Source organism: Peromyscus californicus, unplaced genomic scaffold (genome assembly GCF_007827085.1).
Source record: "Peromyscus californicus insignis strain IS unplaced genomic scaffold, ASM782708v3 Scaffold_9__1_contigs__length_137607984, whole genome shotgun sequence".
In the NCBI taxonomy this organism is placed as follows: Eukaryota; Metazoa; Chordata; class Mammalia; order Rodentia; family Cricetidae; genus Peromyscus; species Peromyscus californicus.
The window spans coordinates 38,575,243-38,591,769 of record NW_026294617.1 but is presented as its reverse complement, the minus strand read 5'-3'; the positions used below and the strand labels follow the sequence as shown (position 1 = coordinate 38,591,769).

The window sequence follows — 16,527 nt, the reverse complement described above, 5'->3', positions numbered from 1 at the left end:
CATACTGCTATGGTTTAGATCAGTTAATGAGAGCAGATGGAAGATTAAGGCTTCCAGCTGCTTTCCCCAGAATGACCAGGGTGAGGTACATCTACCCTAAGACACAGCAGCAGGAAAAGTCCTTGAGTCCAATCTGGCCTATCCTCTCTCCCTCTATTTCTCTCCAGCACACCACAGCACCCAGTCCGAGAATTCAGTCACAACATGACAAGCGCCAGCCCTAGTGGACACTGTCAAATGCACAGGCCCTCCGGAAGCCAAAGAGCGGACATGACTTCTTTAACTGCATCCATGGGCTCTATGGAACACTGCCGTCTACCGGGTTCTCCAGCCCAGACTCCAGCTCATTTGTGATTCCAGCCTCAATTCTAAGTCTTTAAAATATGTTAAACCTCATTTGCTATCTCTGAATTGGGTACCCTTAGGGTTATTGAACATATATAATGTGAGGTTGGCCGTATTTCTCTGAAATGGTATTGTTAAATCAATGGCATACCTCCAAACATTGACTTAGAAAAAAAAAATAAGCAGGATTATCCTCAATTAAAGAAGTCATATAATAAAACATATCTAAATGGCAGTTCAAATTTTAAATCAGTACCCAAAAATGACTTATCTAGGACTACGATTTAACAATTTATGGAACAGTAAAAGCAGCAGGAGTAATACAAATTACAGGGCTAGCGCTAGAGAGCAGTATACGATGTTCTCTTCAAAGTGCAGAAAACGTGGATCCTACTTGATGGCTTTTAAAAATGGCGCTCTAAAGTGACCTCAACTAGGAAATAGAGTATTAATTAGGGCTTTTGAGTTACATGGATTGAGAAACCTTCATTTGAAATCACTGGGGGCAGAGAGGCTTCAGATTTCAGGTGTTGGGTATAGGAATCTTTGTCTAGAGCTGACAGAATATCTTCAGGATTTTCTGAAGTGTAAGCACAAATTCATTAGGTTTCATGTCCACCCTCCCATGCATCCCGGAGATTCTCTGGGGTTGTGATCTGTGTACCATGCCTCTGCCCTAACTGTAGCCCATCCCACGGCGGCACTTGTGTCTTCACATCAGACTTCACAGCATTCCAGACTTCTGATTCTGGATTAGGGATGCCTGCCAAATATGTAGGTGAAATTTTAGAATAAATACCATATTCACTCCTTTTCACATGTAGAGGTTCAAAATGAAATTTTAATCTTCTTCAAAATACCCTGATATTCAAAGAAACTGACCTTACTTACTGACTTACTATTGATTCAAGCAATTCATAAATTCTTAATTCTCATTATAAACACTGTGGTATTTCTTTCTCAGACTAAATTTCAAGGACACAGTACCTAAGAAAACACATTAATTTAGATTAAATACTCAAAACAAAATGTGTGTGTGTGTGTGTGTGTGTGTGTGTGTGTGAGAGAGAGAGAGAGAGAGAGAGAGAGAGAGAGAGAGAGAAAGAGAGAGAGACAGAATGAATTTGCATGTATATAAGTGCTTATGCAGTTTAAGCCAATAAATCATACAATCACAATTGTGAAATATAAGAATCAGATGATCATTTCAATTTTCTAAACATACTACACACACACACACACACACACACACACACACACACACACACTTAAACTCCATAAAAAGCCAACTAACAAGTCAATCAACACTTACCTGGCAGGTGCTACACAAAGCACACTGAGTTCAGCACAATGTAAAGCAATCCCTATGTATCCCTAATGATTTCTAAAAAGAAAGGCTCCGAAGATGGACCATTGTCAAACTTCAACTGGTAACAAAGCAGCGGGAGGCTGCTCTTGAGCCTCCACCACCATCTAGTGGTAAAGCTCATAAAACGTACATCCCATACCCTAGCCCTCTATGTACACAGGTATTCAAGTAGGGTGAGGTAGAAGTGTCTGAGAAGAGCAATCAACATGGACAAGAAGTTAATCTAGAGTGCAAAAACAATGTCTAAAAGACTCAAAGCATTTGATAGAAGCATGCTGCAAATACCAACTGCTCTTTCTGAATTAAAAAAGGAATTCCCAAACAATAAATGAGCTCTGTGCTTTTCAAAACTATTGTGGCTTGAACACTGATTGCCTCTTTCTTAATATTTATTCTATAACACAGACTGAACATCTTTTCTGTAGTGTGTAGAACTACCTCGCTTCTTTCAGAGACTGAATCAGGTTCCTACATTGTATATTTTGTGTTTTCAATGTCATAAAATACAGCAAGCACCTTTAGGAGGTCAAGTTTCTTGTGAACATCTCCTTCTATAACATTTTCCCCATCAATGCTCAGATACTCATACACAACTGAAATCATCTGGCAGCAGACATGCAAGGTGAGTATTTGCAAAGTCCACTGTCAATTCTGCATTCCTGTTTTGTTTCAATGTCACTTCTCAAACTGTCCGTGTTAACTCCTGATGTACACTCATCTCTGATGCTCAGTGCTCCCTTCAAGGGCCAATGGTTTTTAATACCCCGTTATTGTTGGTAAATGGGAGGGCACCCGGAACTCTGGCTAGTGCGTCAGTTACTTGTCTGCTGCTGTGATAAAGAAACCTACAGAGGGAAGCTCATTTGTTTCCAGAAGATGGGGAAGCACGGCAGCAAAGGGCAGGCACAGGAACAGGAAACTGAGAGCGAGCATGTATACTTTACTGTAAATGAAAAGCAGAGTGAACGAGAAGGAGGGTGAGGCTGTAAACGCTCAACGCCTGCCCCAGGGATGCACTTCTTCCTGCAAGGCTGCACCTCCTAAACTTCCTAAACAGTACCACCATCTGGGCCCCTGTGTTCAAATGCTGACTCTATCCAGGACATGTCTCATTCAAATCATCACAGTGGGTATGCATAAAAATAAAGTATGCTTCAGTGTGAGAGACACACATTCTGTACTGATCCATGTATTTTTCCATCCATGGGTAAGTTAACGGCTTCCTAGCCACAGAAGCAGGGGGCAAGTCTTTACTATGGAAGAGTGCTTCCTATATTTTGAATATATCAATCACTAAGGCCCAGCCATTAAATACTAGAATGATAACACATATCCCAATTTTACAAAATCCCCTCTAAGGTACTGATATCTACAGTACTGATACAGATTCTTGAAAAAACTTTAGACAATGAGAAGAAAATGCCTGGGATCCAGGTAACAGGGAAACCCAGGCCCGCTGCTGCCAAGTCCTGGTGCAAATGTGGAGAAGTGATCAGTATTCCAAGTCACAGCGAAGCCTCTTTCTTCATCCTGTTTCTGTGTACTCACCAAAGTTACATGAAGAAAGAAACCAATGAAACTGGCTAATCTAAAGTTTGGAAGTTAATCTCAGGGTTGTGGGTTCGGGCCCCACATTGGGTACCAGATATTGGTGAAATTATTAAGGCCACTCCACGTAGTTAAAAGGGAGGTTTATTTAGTGGCGTAACTTACAAATGAAGGGATAGGTAGGTTGCAGGATCTGGGAAAGACGTAGCGCAGCCCGGCGGTGTTCTCTGGAGAACTCTGCTCAGTCTACCTCCAGCATCCAGGGTCCAGGAACCAAGAGAGACGGCATATCCGGATCTCGGGTCTTCAGGGTCCTCTCTTGGCCCTGCCTTGTAGGCGTGACAGTTACCGAAGCCTCAATGGGGGTAGGAACTTCCAGATCAAGGTTGGAATGGCTACCCACTACACAACTGTCCTTGCAATACAGTCAACCGCACCATCATTCACCTGGCACTGTCCTTTCTTGTCCTCACTACCATTAGTAGCCCTCTAACAGAGGCCACCAATCCACCCCCAGGACCTGTGGACAAGCCTGGCCTCTGCAGAGCCTGACCCTGCAGGCTTAGTTCAGGCCTGTGGACAGTTCTGTGGTTCAATAGTGGAGCCAGGGTTCTAGAGCTGGGCAGACATGGGTCCCTTTACTCACAGTCATGACTTCAAGCTGATGGTACAACTACAGATAGCACCACAGCTGGGCTGACCACTGCTGGGATCTCTCTGCTGCTTCCCCGCCCTCTACTGCCCACTTCTCAAACGTAAACACTAAATGGTTATGAGCTAATGATGTTCAAACAGCTCTCATTTACTGAACACCCCATATACACCCTAATGCCAACTGTACAACCCAGTTAATCCCCACAGCCAACTCGTAAGGAAGGACTAGCATTATTCCCAGTCAGAACACTGAGGTGACTTGGCCCAAGGTTGTACAGCCAAGAAAGGCTATGGTGAGATTAACAGCCACCAATCTGTCTCCAAATGCTTAGGGGCTAATCACAGCTTACTGCTGCAAAGAAATGATTCTCAAAGGCATTACCAATAATCTTAACAACCTGGCTGTTTGTATTAGCAATTGCTATCATACAAGTGGATTATTAACATGTGCAAATAACATTTGGGTTGGATAGTAAAATTATTTTCAATTATTTACTTTTATTCCTTCACAATTATCCTGTAATTTATTCTCAAAACTCAAATACTTTTGAGTAAATGTCACTGAACTAGCATAACAGGAGTAATAGAAGAGAATGGGCCAATAAGCACACACGACTCCATGCTCAAGGTACGCATGTAAAAGCATGTCTACAGCAGCACTGCGTAACTAGCAAAACGTGCTTTTTTATTCTCAACTAAAATCCACCCCTTATGACAGGTCGGAGACCAGGACCATACATTCTTATCCAGAATACTCAGCTTTTTCTTGCTATAAACTAATGACCCTAAATGAGACAATTTAGAAACAAAAGTGATGCTTACAGATCCAATGGCTAGGAAGTCCAAAATGAAGGTGCATATAGATCCCTTAATATCAACACGTTAGGGAGTAGATTTGAACAACAGATCTCAGGGAGACACAACTGCTTCACAATCACTGAGACTCAGACAAAAGCAGAAACATGAATGTTTCTTTAATGGCCCTGTCCAATAAAGAAATTTGGGTTGCCTTTTCAAATTGATTAAACTAACTGGCCCAGACAAAGCAGCTTGCCAGCTGTGGTGGCACACATATGGAATCCCAACCTAAGAGAAGTGGAGGAAGTAAGATAGAGAGTTCAAGGTCATCCTTGACTACCCAGGAAGTTGGAGGCCACCCTGTCTCATATAGCCAACAAGCAAACAACAAAAACTACCCAAAACCTACAAAGAAGATTAACTGTTGCACTCAAGTTATTCACTAAAGAGATAAGCAATCTTTACAGTATTAATTGCTGAAACCCACACAGAATCTAGAATTACAAACATGTGCTTTGCTAGTACGGGCTTGATGGAGAGAGAGAAAACTGCTCCTATACAATTTCAGAAAACAGATACCCTGGCTTGAGATCACTGAAGCATTCCCCTAACTTGCTCTTAACCCTCGGGCAAGTTCCTGAAGTCTCCATACCACAAACTTGCTGAGCCCTGTTCCTCCCACACATCACCACAGCATGACAAGCAGTCTTTATTTCCCAAAACAACTCTGGGCAAGTTTATCTACTACATGTTTCCTAAGTGTCATTCCAACTCAAGTCTCAGCGACTTTTCAAAGCTTAACTTTCCAGACTTGTTCCATCTGGTGACCAAAACGCTCAGGAGTGAGAGCACTAAATAAATAAATAAGTCACCTCACAAAGTGGCTCATCACCATCCCAGATCTGTCCCAAGTTTGAATCACTAAGCATACCTGGCTCCAGAAGCCTGCAAAACAGGCTCTGAAGGGCAGAGCCTGGAGCAATGGGATGACCTAACCGCCCTGGAATGATCTTCACTGTCTGCAGATTAATTCCATCCCGGCACTTACCTTTCCTTACAGAACACTCAGTGGAACCACCCTATTCACACAATAGTTTTTTAATGTATTCACTCTACAGACTTTTAAGTACTTCCTGTCGTACTGGACACTGAGGATACCAAGTCAAAGGAGCCATGAGAGACAGTCACTGCCCATTTCGGCTAGGTATAATTCCAAACCAAAGCCCCCCTTGGAAGTATAAAAATATTTCCAAATATGGTGACAGTTGAATTCCATCTTGGGAGCAGATCCAAGCAGAATGAAGATAAGGAGAAACAGGATTTTTCTGGGACTAAAGTTAAAACACACAACACCTGCTTCTGATTTCTCAACATCTTTCCCAAAAAAACAAAACAAAAAAAGAAAAGAAAAAAATTTAAAAAGAAAGAAAACCAAATCACCACACAAAGATGAAACACATGTTGAGAACCTTCTGGTTTGTAACAATTAAGATTACCAACTTTGGACTTCTGCTAACATCAACTGAAATGCACTACACTTCAAGCTTGAACTTAGCCAGGTTCCAGGAACAGGGAAAGCTTGTTGGAGTGGCACATGGCTGACATTCAAGTGGTAATACTGGCACCTCATCAGTACCCACATCCAAGTGAGGCTCATTCTGTGAGCTGTCCAGAATCCCGTAAATGTCCCACTCAGGAACCATTGTATAAACTGCCATATTTCAGCCTGCCAGAAGGTGGTGGCATTGTTCCTCCCTCATTCTCAGATGGAGGGACAAAAAGACAGTGAATTCCTAAGGCTGCCATTCATGTCATTCATTTCAATGCAATGACTTCTATCATGTCTCAGTGACAGAATAATGCTCTTAATCTTTACTACTCTAAAGCAACAGGTTTGAGCAGGATTTAGTGTGTTGCACAGAAAAGCAAAGCCAAGCTCTGCATGCAGTGTTTTACAAGTTTAGACTTTTTTTTCTTATTTTTAAATTACCCAGTTTAAAAATAATCATCGTTTTCTTTTTTAATTTTTTCCTATGACCTCTGGATGTCAAATTTTTATTTATTCTTCTTTCATATATTACATCATGGCCTCAGTTTCCCCTCCCTTTTCTCCTCCCAACTCCCACCTTCCCTCTCTCACAGATCTACTCCTCCTCTGTTTTCCTTCAGAAAAAAGCAGGGCTCCCAGATATCAACCTAACATCATAACAAGTTAGAATAAGAAAAGGCACATCCCCTAATATCAAGGCTGGGCCACAACCCAGTAGGAGGAAAAGGTTCCCAAGAGCAAGCAAAAGAGTCAGATACGCCCCTACCCCCACTGTCATGAGTCCCACAAGAACACCAAGCTACACAACCATAGCATAAATGCAGAGGACCTAGCTCAGACCCATACAGGCTCCCTGACTGTCCCTTGCTTCAGTCTCTGTGAACTGCTATGGGCCCTGTTCAGTTAATTCTGTCTCCTCTGACTCCTATAATCCCCCCCCCCCTTCTGCAGGATTCCCCAAGCTCTGCCTAATGTTTGGTTGTAGGTCTCTGCAACTGTTCCAATCAGTTGTTGGATAAAGCCTCTTCTTTGATGACTATTATACTAGACTCCAGTCTAGAAGTACAGTAGAGTATCATTAGGAATCATTTCACTGACTTTTTTTTTTTTTTTTGCCAGTTTTATTTGGTTCTATCTTAGGTCCCGGGCTATCCAGCCTCTGGTTCCTGGCCCTCCAGGCATTGTTAGGTGTGGGCTTCCCTCTCATGGCATGGGTCTCAAGTGGGGCCAGTCACTGGTTGGCTACTTCCACAAGTTCTGCAGTGATACAGAAGTTTAGACTTTCTTAAAGCACATTTTAGATTACTTTAGCTGAAGTTCTTACAACTCCACAGCATATGGAGCCACAAACATCACAGCACAACATTTAAGACCCTGTGCCTGCACCATCAAGTACTCACAGTTCTCCCAATGCCATGTTGCCAGTCATGATTCTACAAACAAGAGCTACCCTCCTGTAAGCACTGCATACTGAGGTCAACAATCAATTTTTGCTTCCTGGAACTACCAGAATTTATATTGGGCCTTGCCCCTAAGCCTTTGTATCCTTAACCCAGTGTGTTTTTCAATGTCTAGTAGAGTCCTATCTGTATAGACCCCAGCACCTATAGACACATACTCTACTATAAACCACATGTCACACAGTCTTTCTTAAAAGAACTTTTGAAAACCTTACATAACTTGGACTAGGAAGACAGCAGCTCACTGGGTGAAGGTGTATGTGTTCAGGCTCACCCACCTAAATGCAATCCCACATCCCACAAGATGGCAGCAGAGAACCAACCCGAAAGAGTTGCCTGGCCTCCACACACACACTATGGCATGATTATGCCTACACCTACATACACACACACCTACATACACCTACACACACACACACACACACACACACTCTTTAGAAAAACATTAAACAACTCAAGAGATGGATACCATGTGGTTAAAGTTGATTCACTAGAACATTCATACTTATCTAAACACTCACCAGCAGAGACTAATGAAACATACTATGAAATACTAAAAAGCTAAGGAAAAGAATGAGGTCTACAACACTCATAGAAACAAGCCTCCAAAACAGTATGTGGGGATGAGGCAGAGTGCATCTGAAGTAAAGGCAGCAACTGAAAAAGGCTGGGACAGAGCGGTAACAATAACATTGTTTCCACACTTGTAAAAAAAAAAAAAAAACTCATGAAATACATGCTACGACTGATACACAAGAGGCTGGGGAGATGGCTCAATGGGTAGAGTGTCACACTGCAAGCATGAGGACCCGGGTTCAGATCCCCGGCACACATGTAAAAAGCCAGGCACAGCAGTGCAGGCTTGTGACCCACCTCAGGGGAAGCAGCGCCAGGAGACTCCCTGGGGCTCACTGGTCAGCCAGGCTAGCAAATCAGTGACTTCTAGGCTCAGTGAGAGATCCGGGTTCAAAAATTAAAGTGAAGAGTGATTGAAGAAGATGAGGAGGATACTGAACATCGAGTTCAGACTTCTGCGTGATGAGCCTGTATATCCACCCATATGAACACACACACACACACACACACACACACACACACACACACACACGCACGGGGGGGGGGGGGAGAGGAACAGAGAGGGACAGGGAGAGACAGACAGACCACACACAGGACTGATGACACAGTTCATTAATGAAGCAAATGTTTAGCTTTTCAGGAGGGCCTAGGCTTGATTCCAAGCACTGCTCACCCCTATTCCTCCCCCCACCCCACACACACACCAAATAATCACAAATAATTGGACTTTTGAGTAAGAAATAAGATGGAACATTTATAGAATCTCAATGTAAAAAGGAAAACTATTATGGGCAGTGGATGATAGGACAGATCAGAACTGACTGGAAACAATAACAGACATATTTTGGGATTACATGTGTTAAAATCCCTCTGTTTGTAGTAAGAATTCACGAGGGATGTTTATATATAACCAGTCTTATTACTAACAAGGCAGGGCCCTGCCTGGAAACTGTACAACAGAGGAATAGTGTGTGACTCTGAGCATGTCCAGTTGGGTGGGGTGGGGTGGTGGGAAGTTTTGAGAAAAAAATAAACAAGGGTGAACTTGAATGTCACAATTCCACAAAAGGAAATGGGAACATGTTGAGGGAACACAAATTCTTTAACACAATTCCAAACATCATGGATAAACAGAAAATAAATACTCATTATTTTAACTTTTCCTTTTTGATAATGGGTGCCTCAAAGAAAAGGACCATGCCCTATCTTGTTTGATATTTTACATTTTATTTATTTAATGTGTTAGTTAAAATAGAATTACATCACTTTCCCTCCTCCCTCTCCTCCTCTTGTACCTCCCAGCTACTCCCCTCCAACCCCTATGGCCCCTCCTTAAGTCAATATCCTAAGTGGGCGAGGGTCTAAACAGAGAGTTCTCAATAGGAAAAATTAAAATGGGTAAGAAATATCTCAAAAAATGTTCATTATCCTTAGCAACTAGGGAAATGTAAGTTGAAAAGAACGTGGAGGTTTCCTCTTCCCCAGTCAGCTGGCTAGAATCAACTAAACATCTGACAACAAACGCTGGTGAGGTCATGGGGCAAGAGTAGCCTTCATTCATTGCTTCTGGGAATGCAAACTGGTGCGGCCACTCTGGAAACCAGTATGGAGAATCTTCAAAAATCTAAAAGTCACTTGGCATCTATCCAAAGGACTAGGCATTCTCCTCACAAATACCTACCTGCTCAGCCATTTTCATTGCTGCTCTATTCACAATAGCTAGGAAATGGGAACAACCTAAATATCATTGAATAGATAAATGAATACTGAAAATGTGCTACATACACAATGCAATATTATTCAACAGTAAATAAAAATGACATTTTCAGATAAATGGATATACCTAGAAAAGATTATATCAAGTGAGGAATAATTATTTTATTAGCAATTAGGTTAAATTATCCCTCATGTCTAGTATTGAAAAAAGCCAAATTATTTTCATTGTTAAATATCATAAGCTACTTAATTTTATAAGCAAATGTAGATATAATCAATATATGCTGTCTATTAAACTAAAATGTTTTTCAAGCAATAAGATACTTTAAACTCCAACAGCAAAAAAATGTATATACAAGCTAATCTTTCCAGTCACTCACAAACACAAAATGCCCAGCATTAACCTTATGGAAAACAGTATGGAGAAAAGATCAATTTTGAATCCTGCATGGAAATATTTCTGAATTATTCACAAATCTGGTCATGTTTCCATAAACTTCATATTCTAAGATGACCAGGCCTGGTAGTAAGTTAGCTGCACATGCAAAAATTGGTACTCTCCAAGATCTTCCTGACAAGAAGCAATATGAATAGCAGACAAGGGGAAAACGTGTTTATGTCATCCATGCCATGTAGTACATGAAAAGTTAGTAAAGAAAAACAAGCTGAAACTGGGTCCAGGTACCTCTAATCCAAAACTGGGTAGTCTGCCAGGCATGACAGACATACTTGTCATCTTAGTACTCAGGAAGCTGAGGCAGGAGGATTGCTACAAATTTCAGGCAATTCTGAACTACTTACAGAGTTTAAGGTTAACCAGTTCTAAATAGTGAGACCTTAGCTGAAAACAAGCAACTAAATAAAACCCAAAGCAAAACAAATCTGAAATCTAATATGCTCCAAAATCCAGCACTGGGACATCAACATACTCAACATGTTTCAAAGCTTAGAGTATTTCAAGTTGTCAGATTAGGGATAACCAACCACTAAGGTGATGAAGCTATTTCTCTAAACTAAAACAATCCTTCCTGTAGGGATGATCATTAAGAGCAAGAAGTACATAGTGAGTAAAAGAAATAAGACTCAAAAAAAAAAAAAGAAAAAAACAAAAACAAACAAACAAACACCTGTCCTATCACCCCAGCTCTACTTCCAACCAAAAGACCTTCAGCCACCCAAGGTGGAGCAAGCAGACCTAGGCAGGCTACCTGTGGTCTCCCTCCACTCCTCCTCTGCTCTGGTCCCCTAGTCCGGCCTCCTCAGACAGCCCTACCTCTCATCTCATCTCCTTTGTTTTGAGGCTAGCCACAGAACCCCAACTCTACTTCCTACCAGAGATCCCATAACCACTGCAGGTTGCATGGATCCATACCCCCCACCACGTCTCTCTTCCTTCTCCATCCCAGTCCTACTAATCCTGCTGAGGCCTGCCACAGAAAGTCCTCCCTTCAGCCTATCTCCCTTCCTTTGTGGCTCCCCACTGATCACAGCTCTACCTAAGTAGGTACCTACCTGTGCCACATTCAACCTCATCATAAAAACACAAACAACATGAGAAGCCAAGAAGGGATAAGCCTTTCCGAACACACATCCACCAGACAGACCTACAGAAACATTCTTCAGTGAGAATTCTCTGGATAAGCTCCAGGACACAGAACTTTAAAGAATACGCTTCATCAGAGCTCAAGAAGTTTAAATAAGAAACTAACAAACTAACAATGAACTGAAGAACACATAGACACACCTGAGGGATGCCCAGGAAAGGAAAGCACACTGCTGAAGGAGACAACGAAGACAATCTAGGATTGGAAACTGGATGCAACCAAGATGAATTCTGAAGAGAATTCAAAATGAAATGGAAAACCTCAAAAAGCAAATCAGAAATTTATGGGAAAGTCATACAAAGAGCAGATCAAAAAGAAGAAAGGATATCAGAAACTGAAGATAAGATAGAATTAGATGACACCAGCCAAGAATATGAAGAATTTTTAAAAGTATATAAGAGGAACATGCAGGAATTGTGGGATATCATGAAAAGACCCAATATCAAACTATAGGCATCAATGAAGAAGAATCCAAAGTCAGTGGTATAGAGCAGAGAGTCAACAAAATCACAGAGGAACGCTTTCCAAAATTAAATAAAGGCAAACCCATACAGATGTAAGCAGCACACAGAACACCAGTTAGAACTAAGGAAGGGGATCACCACGGCCTCTTATAATCAAAACACCACAGATACATAACAAAGAAGTTCTGAAAGCTGAAAAAGAAAAAAAACACAGTCATAAATGAAGGAAAAATCATCAGAATAATAAATGACTTCTCAAAGGAAAGTTCAAAAGCTAGAATAGCCTGAAGCAATGTACTTCAAGTTCTAAAAACCATGGATGTCAATGTAGACTACTGTACCCTGAAAAACTATCTGCCTTAGTTGAAGAAAGCAAATGTTCTATGTTATAAATAGTCAGGAATCTATGCCCACCAAACGAGCCCTCCAGAGAATCCTGGAAGGAATTCTTCTGACTGAAGGGAGGGATAAACATTGCCAAAAGACTACAGAAAGAAAACCAATGATGATATAATTACTGGAACATAAAATGGAACTAAGAACACAAACAGAAAAAAAAATAGAAAATGACTGCAATCAACACACATCTTATAAAAGTGGGTATTAATAGCCTCAAGCTAAGAACAAAATCCATCTGTCTGCTGTCTACAAGAAACTTACCTTCACTTTAAATACAAGCTCCACCTTAAAGCAAAAGGATGGAAAAAAGTATTCCAATCAAAAAGGACCAAGAAGAAGTAAACAGATATAGCCGTCCCGTTATCTGATTAAACAGATTTCAAAACTAGTCCAAAGAAATGAAGAAAGATACTTTATTTTTATCAAGGGAATAATTGACCAAGGGGACATTACAATCCTAAACATATATACAACAAACTCTGGCATATTCAATTTCATAAAAAAATATATTACTTGAATTAAAGATATAGATTAACTCCAACACAGTAATAGTAGGTGATTTCAGTACCCCACTTTCTTCAATAGATATGTCTTCTAGACAAAAATTAAACAGAGAAATGATAAAATTGAATGACATTATATATCAAATAGAATTTACAGAATATTCCACCTAGATACTAAGGACTACACACAAACACACCCACACCCACACCTCACACCTCAGCAACACATGGATGTGTTCTCTACAATAAACCACATCCTAAGTACAAAGCAAATCTGAAGAAATTCAAAAACACTGAAATAACTCAGTGTATTCTATCTGGTCAAAATATCAACAGCAAACAAAGCACGAGTCCATATATAAACTCACAGATGTTTAAATATTATAGAATGAAGGATGGGTCAAAGAAAAAATTTTAAAAAAGAAAATTTACAATTCTGCAATTAAGTGAAAATGGCCACACATTATCACAAAACCTCTAGGACACATTAAAAGCAGTCCAAGAGGGAAACTTATAGCTCTATGTGCCTACATCAAAAATTATTACGCCGGGCGGTGGTGGCGCACGCCTTTAATCCCAGCACTCGGGAGGCAGAGCCAGGAGGATCTCTGTGAGTTCGAGGCCAGCCTGGTCTCCAAAGCGAGTTCCAGGAAAGACGCAAAGCTACACAGAGAAACCCTGTCTCGAAAAACCAAAAAAAAAAAAAAATTATTACAAAAATTGTTTTTAAGGAAACAGAAGAACACTTCCACACTAATTTTATAAAAACAAATGTTACTCTGACACCAAATCCAGGGAAAGATACAACAACAACAAACCCCAAAACCAAAGGCAAATATTCCTAATGAGCACTGATGTAATAATCCTCAATAAAATACTTAAAAATTACAGGCACATTATCAAAAAGATAATCCACCACCAACAAGGCGACTTTATACCAGAAATGCAAGGATAATTCAACATATGTAAACCAATAGATGTAAAAAAAATCATATAAATTAGACTTAAAGACCAAAAAAATCACACAATCATCTATTAGATATAGAAAAGGCCTCTGACAAAATCCAGTGCCTTCAACATAAAAGTTCTAGAAAGAATAGGATTGGAGAGAACACATCTCAACTTAAAAAAGGAGATATAGACATATATACGCACACACACACACACACACACACACACACACACACACACACACACAGCCAACACCATCCTAAGTGGAGAAAACCTTGAAAGAATCCCATTAAAATGAGAAACAAGATAGGCTGTCCACTATCCCAACTCCTTTTCAATATAGTGCCTGAAGCACTAACTAAAGCAATAAGGAAGAAAAAAGAAATTACAGGGTGCAAATATAAAAAAGATGTCATCATTATCCTTATTTGCAGATATTATGCTATTATTCACAGAAAATCCTCCAAATTACACCAGAAAAGTAAAAATTATCAACAATCTCAGCAAAGTGGCAGGATACAAAATCAGTTTACAAAATTCAGTTGCCTTTCTATATACGAATAACACACTGATAAAGAGATCATGGAAACACCATCATTCACAGTAGCCTCTCAAGAAATCCAAGTATCTAAAAACAAACCTAGCCAAGTATGTGAAAGACCTCTACAACGACAACTTTAAATCTCTGAAGAAAGAGACCGAGGAAGATACTCGAAAATGAAAAGACTTCTCATGCTCATGGCCTGGAAAAATTAACATTGTGAAAATGATCATTCTACTACAAGCAATTTATAGACACAATGAAAGTCCAGCAACACTCTTCACAGAAAAAAAATAAATAAATGCTAAAATCCTCTGAAACCACAGAAGATCCCTGATGCCCAAAGCAATACTGAGCAAACGAATGATGTTGGAGAGATTACTACTCCAGATTTCAAAACATATTGCAGAGATAAAGTAATAAAAGCCATATGATATTAGCACAGTGTAGAGTTTACAGTGTAAACCAACGGGACAAAATAGAAGATCCAAACATTAATGTAAGTAACTACAGTCATCTGATATTGACAAAGGTGCCAAAAACACACATTGGAGAAAAGAAAGTACCCTCAAAAATAGTGCTGGGATTCCATATGTAGGAAAATGAAATTAGACCTGTATCTATCACCCTGGCCCCAAATACATCAAAAACCTCAATGTGAAATCTGAGATGCTCCAACTGCTAGAAGAAAACACATGTGATATTCTAAATACTTATCCTTGAATCGTAGCCCTCATACCTCATCAGGAAGCTTCTTATGATAAAAGGACATCACATCAAGGACTCTATTCTGATTTAAAGATCAGGATTATGTCCAGGTACTTCTAACTCACTCCCAGGAGGCAGTGAATTTTCTTCATCATCTGAGATCACATTCTCATGGACTTCAAAAGTGCTGGATGTATTCACCTTCAACACCACTGATAATCAAGCGCCCTGAGTATGTATTCACCTTCAACACCACTAATAATCAAGTGCCCTGAGTACCTAAATGTCTCTCAGATTTTATGTTTATTAAATATTTTGGTAATTATATTTTAAATTCCATATGGTAAATTTCTAAATGATAAAGTAATACTAGTGTTTTTAAAAGAATTACAAATGAAAATATAATGTCCTTTCTTTGATACTACCTTTTGGTTATAAATAATTTCAAACTAATGTTTGAAAGATTCTAATTTTCTCCATTGTCTTTACAAATATTTGAATATATTCACATTCTTGTATAATTTGGATAAAATAAAATGTCTGATTTTTAAATGAAATTTCAATTTTATTTACTTTAGCTAGAGATAACCAAAGATTGGGCTAATTCTTTTTATCCAAATTATACAAAAGTCATTAATATCTAATAAAAAAATGATGTTTCATACCTTAAAATACTGTTTCTTGATCTAATTTATATCTAAGATGTTCTATAGTAAAATTATCCAGGAGTAAAAAAAATTAATGAAACAGTATTTGTATTTTAATAATAAAAATGAGACAAAACTACAGTAACTCCTTTAAATTCCCACTTCTAGCCAGGCAATGGTGGTGCATGCCTTTAATCCCAACAGGCAGAGTCAGGCAGATCTCTGAGAGTTTGAGGCCAGCCTGATCTACAGAGCGAGTTCCAGGACAAGCAACAAAACTACACAGAGAAAACCCTGTCTCAAAGAAAAAAAAAAGTCCCAATTCTAACCATTTAAATATATATATAAGATAGCACACAGAGTACACATTACTATAAATACAGAGGGAACTATTTGGTCAATCTTGTTTAAAATTTTAACATTTCAATCTCATTAAAAAAATATAAATTTTGGTTATTTTAGAGATTCAGTTCCTCTGTAATCTTTACTCTATCAGGCCAAACTGTGTTCTTGATTTACTTAATTTTAGGTAATCTATGTCACATATAAATGTTATATCAGATACAGAAGATGTAAACAATTGTTTAGGTCTGGATCATAAGGGCTGATAGCTTTGCTATGATCCAGGAGTTTCTTTTATAATGGCTTTCCCTGCTATTCCTCTCTCCAGAGGACTGCTGTCCTGCCCACTACTC

At 39.6% G+C, this 16,527-nt stretch overlaps 1 protein-coding gene across 9 annotated transcripts in view; it reads right to left on the bottom strand.

Moving 5' to 3' along the window:
* The window catches only part of Med12l (mediator complex subunit 12L), a 341,599-nt gene that overhangs the window by 137,976 nt on the left and 187,096 nt on the right, over positions 1 to 16,527 (bottom strand). The gene's annotated exons all lie outside the window — the stretch shown is intronic.